This window comes from Acanthopagrus latus, chromosome 4, assembly GCF_904848185.1.
Source record: "Acanthopagrus latus isolate v.2019 chromosome 4, fAcaLat1.1, whole genome shotgun sequence".
Lineage (NCBI taxonomy): Eukaryota > Metazoa > Chordata > Actinopteri > Spariformes > Sparidae > Acanthopagrus > Acanthopagrus latus.
Window position 1 is genome coordinate 31382469 of NC_051042.1, and position 6323 is coordinate 31388791.

General features: G+C 44.9%; 1 long non-coding RNA gene across 1 annotated transcript; it reads right to left on the reverse strand.

Moving 5' to 3' along the window:
* Window positions 1-208: 208 nt before the first annotated feature.
* LOC119017563 lies at window positions 209-5158 on the reverse strand. The gene is made up of 3 exons (XR_005074474.1): window positions 4632-5158; window positions 4469-4522; window positions 209-4321 (listed from the first exon to the last, which is right to left on the reverse strand). It is a non-coding gene; the product is annotated as an uncharacterized LOC119017563 (long non-coding RNA).
* Between the last annotated feature and the right edge of the window lie 1165 nt (window positions 5159-6323).

A 6323-nucleotide genomic window follows, 5' to 3' on the forward strand; every position in this document is an offset into this window, starting at 1 on the left:
TCATTTCACTTGATAACAAAGAGAAATTGCTCGCAACCTTGGTACCCCTGCCATTAGCCCCCCACATTGACACGCTCCCCGGTACTTAGCCCTCCTCCCATCCTCCTCCTGCCACCCCTCCTCTCTTGTTTTCCGCTGTCTCTTTTCATTCCCTTCCCTTCTTTTTTACTGACTTTTTTCCCTCCTTCATCTCTGCTGTCATCCTCGCGCCGTCGAAACAATACGTCTCTTCGGAGATGCTTGTAACGTGATGCAGGAGACGGAAAACAAAACATGTCAGAAACAGAAGTTCAAAAAATATTAAATCAGCTCTTGAAAAAGACCCAGAGAGTTCAATTCAAACATTTGATATTTATAGTATGCTTTTTTTCAACATATTGTGATAATTATTATACATTTTAACAAGGTACCGAGCAGTAAAATACACCAAAACCCAGAATATTCCACAAATATCAATCTTTTACCCTTCGTGCTATGTGATTTTTAAGAAACCAACAACCAGAAGCAGGCAGGGCGGTGAGGGGGGGGGGATCACTTCCTGTCACAGGTCCGCCCTCCAGTTGTCATGCCATTTTCATGTGCCAAACATTATTTACGATTTTCCTCCTCAGCCGTCAACTGTGAACTCTATTAATTTGTGAGGTGGGGGGGGGAGTCTGATTTATAGGCTTATGAGTCCATGTATCCACATCATCATTTGTTAGCCAGATATTTGCTGCCAGCTCTCTGGATGATGGCATCATCCTATTTTTAACATAGCAGAAAGGGCACAAACACACAGACTCAAACACACACACACACACACACACACACACACACACACAGACCCACAGCCATCCGTGATCTATGAATCTGTACAGACATCGCAGGACAGATTTGCTGGATACGTCTCCTGAACTCTTTCTTGCGTTCATTCTGCGTTTGAGCCGCGATCGTGTCATTTCCTCTCAGATAGTGCTGCTCCTTCCTTACCTTACTGACTTGTTACCATCTAATTAAGCTCCCTCTCTGGTGTAATTTAGCTGCTATTCTTACACCGGCGTTACAAGTGGGGGGGGACACGTTACTGCGCTCCCTCCGTCGAGGGGGTTTTCTTTTCCCTTCCCACTTTATTTATTTATGTCAAAACAGAAAAATGCTCTGTTTACTAACACTTCACATTTTTAGAACTTCTACTCAAATCAACTCATTATTTCAGGGGCTCTGGGCTAAATTGAGTTTGCCCTGATTGCAATTGGATTTGTTGCCATTGAATTATGAGATATATCCTAATTTGGGCTCGTAGCACCTGTGTGTGTGTGTGTGTGTGTGTGCAAATGTTCATCTTAACAACGGAGATCTTGTGGGTCTTAATTCTTGAGCCGGCGTTGAGACGAGGGGGGATGCGTGTCATCCAGGTCTCACACGGTTTTGTGTTGCCTGCTAAATTACATTATCACTCATGAGGAGACGGTGTGGGAAAAAACGAGTGTTCCCACATCAGGTGCTGAATTGAAGAACTGGACACATGTGACGCCAGGATGGTTCAAACCAGGCGAAAGGCCGCGGCCTGTAATTGTCTCTCAAAACTATTCATTTGTTGCACGGCAGCTTCCTCACATTAACAAAGAACTGAGACTGAATTTAACTCCTGTTTTTTTCTTCAAGGATCAGTAATAGATTCTGTGCCGTTATTCACACTTTTTTGACATTTCCAAAAGACATTTTTTGATTTTTTTTCAGTTAAATCTGTGCAGGAATTCCCACTTGGCAGCTCATTGGCTCATCAGGCTCACATCCTCCATTCAGAAACATTCAGCTTAATCAAGATAGCCCCTCCGCGCTTTGACATCCATAATCAGTACGCAGCGCGGGAAATTATTCAATTAACCCTAATTAACACTGTAATATTCGACAAAGTGTGCGAAGATTAGTCCCGTGCTTTCACTGTTTCGAAACGTGTTCACACGCACTCTACAAGCTCATCTATTGTCTGCGAGCGGTTAATTAAAGGCTAAATTTGCTAATTGTTCATTTGTATTTTTTCCTATTGGCCTGTCATGATAAATCACCGCGCGGTAATTCATCTCGCCCGATGTGCTTCGTCTCTGTCGCGCGGGAGCTCGCGGTCGCGGCTGAAGATGAAATGTTCATTGTTGGCGTCATCTGTCACACTGTGGGAGGAGAGCCATGACAGCGGATTTGCTTTGAGCTGTACAGTTCCGGGCGACTCACCCAGTGCAGCCGGCTCCAACTCCAACAACTGGGTTCAGATTGATAACTAATCAGTTTTTTTTTGTTGGTTTTTTTTCTCCCCTCTTTTGCAGTTTGACAAAACATGTAACCGAACCGGACTCACTTACAGATGAAGTGAGGAGAACAGTGTATTCAATGTGTTTTCATACCACTTGATTCTCATTGTGTAGCTCAAGTTTGCATTTGTAGCATCTGGAGCTAAAGAATTTCACCCGTTTACCCAATTTTAGCTAATATTTTCTGTCTCTAATAGCTAAATATTTATGGTCGTTAGCTGAGGCTATTTTCAAGTTACGTAATTACTGCCAATCCATTACTTTAGGCTAGCTTTTTATTCATTAGGCTGCAGTCACCTTTAGCTAACTATTTAAGCTTATTATTCATTATGTTTAGCTATTTCAACTGTGTTGCTTATTCAATACTCTAAGCTAACTATTTCAAATGTTTAAACTATTCATTACTTGAAGCTAATTATCATTTGTTTACTATTTATCATTTTAGTAGTTTATCCATTAGCATAGCCGACTTTGAATTTAGTTAATTATCATCTCGTCATTACGTTAAGCTAGCTTTTTATTGATTAGGCTACAGTCAATTAACGCTAACTATTTCAGCTTGTTATTCATTATGTTTAGCTATTTCAACCATGTTGCCTATCCAATACGGTGAGCTAACTATTTGAAATGTTTAAGTTATTCATTACTTAAAACTAATTATCATTTGTTTATTATGTATATGTCTATATTTTACTGGTTATCCATTAACATAGCCTACTACGAAGTCTGCTAATAACCAACTGTCTATTGATTACTTTTAGCTAGTTTTTTACTGATGAGGCTACAATATCTTTTAGCTAACCGTCTGAACTGTTTATTCTGTAATTTAAAATGTTCTGTTCTGTGCAGTCATAGTGTCACAACCCCAGTAGCAGGCGTATGTCTTGTGGTCATCGATGAGAGAATTATAGCAAAGATGGAGTATGAGGAGCGTTTGCTACCTGGGAAGACGTTGGCGAGACATCGACTAAATTGCCGACAGCTCACCAACATCTTCCTAAATTTCAAACTCTCACCGTACGACGTCTTTCCGACACAGCCTCCCTTCGTCTCTACGTGACGTATGTGTGCTATTCTTCCTAGCTGTCAGTTGTTGGTTACTTTGAGTTGATTAAAATAACCTAAAGTAATAATCAAACACCGCTGTACATTTCCGGGTGTTTGTTCCCGGTAGGATGAGCTCCCGCCTGGATGAAACCCGTAGAGCGAGAGTTTTCACCCAGGCCTCCTGTTAGATAAACAAATCCCAGCACCTTCTCTATTCTATGGCGAAGCAGGTCAATACTCTCTCATCTCTCTCCGCTCTGCAGTCTCTCCCTGCTGCATGTATTGGCTTCGGCCTCTACCAATCGTCTTATTGATCCCAAATGAAACACTGAACTCATCAATACGGCCTTAATGCGAGTTTGTTGTTCAATCACTTGCCATTTAAATCACCCGGCTCAAGTCCCGCAAGCCATCCGTTTTCTGTCATACGCTGCACGTCTCACCAATTTGCTTTGTCATTTTGGGAGGAGTGTGTAATTATCATAAATATCTCCCAGCGCTCACTCTGTCAACCCCGCAGCACGCTGTGATGGCGCCGGCGAGAAGAATTCCTTTTTTTACCTCCTTTGTTACCTTTTACGTCGTGTTGAAAATAGGTGCTTTTCTCTTACCACCAATACTTACGATGGCCTATTCTTGCGTCTTAAATGAGGTTTCGTGAATGTCACAAATGAAGTCAAAGTGCAACCCCATTGATTAGGCTGGTAATTAAGATGTAAATGTGGTTGTGGGCTGGTGAGCGATCACACCTGCGATAATAGCAGAGTGCTGTTAACATCACCAGGGGTCTGACTGCCACGCGGCGCGCTGCCTTATCAATGTTTGGAGTGATCTCGTGTTTAAGTATAGGCTCCGCTCCGTATTCACGCCGTTAGCTCGCGCTGGGCTGCCACTCGCAGATACCCGGGCTACGTGGCGATGATGACAGTCGTCTCCAGTGGGTGGCAAGTCGCTCGGTGAGAGGCGGCTCCTGTGTCGGCCACCTGGTTAAACAAAGGGCCAGTGGAAGATGTTACAATCCAAACAAGTATTACCTTAACTGCCAAGTGCAATGAATGCAGAGGAATTTGTCAGGCCGGCGCTCAAGGCCACCGGGACCTTCAGAGCGGCGCAAGAGGGACGATACTTACCGGCGGACTGTGCGTGAAGACGATGTGAAATCCCAAATTTCAAACGGATATTTCCTAGAAAGAGAAGAAAAAAAAAAAGCCGAAAACCTCGATATCACCACGAGTCATTATGACAACTCTGCTTTTGTAGCTTTGTTGGGAAAACATTGAGAGATCCGCTCACACACACTGCATCCCCCTTTTCCTGCGTGCCGAGCAGATGTGAGCGCGGTGTTGGACTTAGGTAGACCAGGCATGTGCAGCCGCTGGCAGTCCTTCAGGGTTCTGGGCGCTCTCGCACGTCGGTGTTAACAGTTTAGCTTCGGTGCCAGGTGGAGAATGAATGACACGGGGCAGGGTGGCACATCCTCGGAGATGTTTGTCAGGAGATGTCCCTCCCTTCTGCGTGTTTGCACTCACAGGGGCCACACTTGGCTGTTAGCGGGGGGAGAAAAACTGGGAAAACAGCCGTCTTGTGAGAGCCAAGACTCTTACTGTGAATATTAAAGAGAGACAGAGAAGGAGAGAGGGGGAGCGAGAGAGAGAGAGAGAGAGAGAGAGAACCAGCTATCTGGACAAAACAAAGCTGGGTTTGGAGAGCCCGGAGCACATAATAAGCACGGCTCTTTCACTGCACACCCAGGGCACTCTGGAAAAGTGGGGAGGCCGCTGAATGGGAAAGGAAGTAATAAAAAAAGCAAACTTCTTTGAAAAGAGTCCTGTGTGTGTGTGTGTGTGTGTGTGTGTGTGTCCATATGCATGCATGCAAGTGTTTGTCTGCAGCTGTCTGCCCGGCTGATGGGCACACACACACATATATATATATATGGCCGTTACCTGTAGCAGAGTTCCAGCTGTCTTTTTTTGGACACTCGGATCATTGAGACGCAAAAAAATATTAAAATACTGTAACATCATGAAAAGACGGTGGGCGGATCACAGGGGCCTTGTGAAAAAATAAAAAAATAAAAAAAAGGAAAGGAGATCCCGCGCTGTGTCCCCTCGCCAGACATTTTGATGGGAGTTTAAAAAGGCAGCGACTCGCCAGACGAGACGAGCCAAGAGGTAGGAGGCAAAGTTAAAAAGAAAAAATAAAAAGGGGCAGTGGAGTTTGATGAGAGAGTCTGACTGCCGTGCACACACAGGACAGAGCACTGAACTGTCTTGACTCCTAAGCTGCATGCGTCATTTTCACGTCACGTCATCATTTCTTATATGGCGATATGGTTCATGAGAGGCAGAGAAAGTCGACAACAGGAGGTGAGTCGTGAAAAGAAAAAAGAAAAGGAGGCAGGAGAGACACATGGGAAAGAAAGAGGCAGATTGGGGAATCGGTGGCAGCTCTGTAACTTCAGCGAGCTCAAACCGCCCCCGAGGTAGTCTTTTCGCTGGTCATCAAGGACCCGACTCCTCTGACGTCCCGTACCCGACCAGACTTCTACAAGTGGGGTAAATAAAGAATGACAAGCCCCACCACCACCTCACCCCTCCTTCTTTTTCACCTCCAGGCAGGTCTCACCCCTCCTCCTCCTCCTCCCTCCTCCCCTCGATGCAGGAACGGTGTGCAACAATAATACAGCTTTAACTTACAAACGCCGCCTCGTTTCCTCTCCGTTGTCTTTTTGCAGCATTTTTGTTTTAATCCTCCGTGTTTTATCGTGCGGCCACCGAGCAGCTTAAATATAACACACTGCAACGACGTAAACCAGACGGGGCGCACACTCGGCGACTCGGAGACATTTGGAGCTCTTGTCTCTCGTGTGGTCACGAGGGAGCTAAAGAAACACATGCGAACACATGAGAGGGACCTCACATCGAGCCCGCTCTCTCCAACAGATTGCTGATTCTTTTTTTTTTTTGTTTTGTAAACCACCAA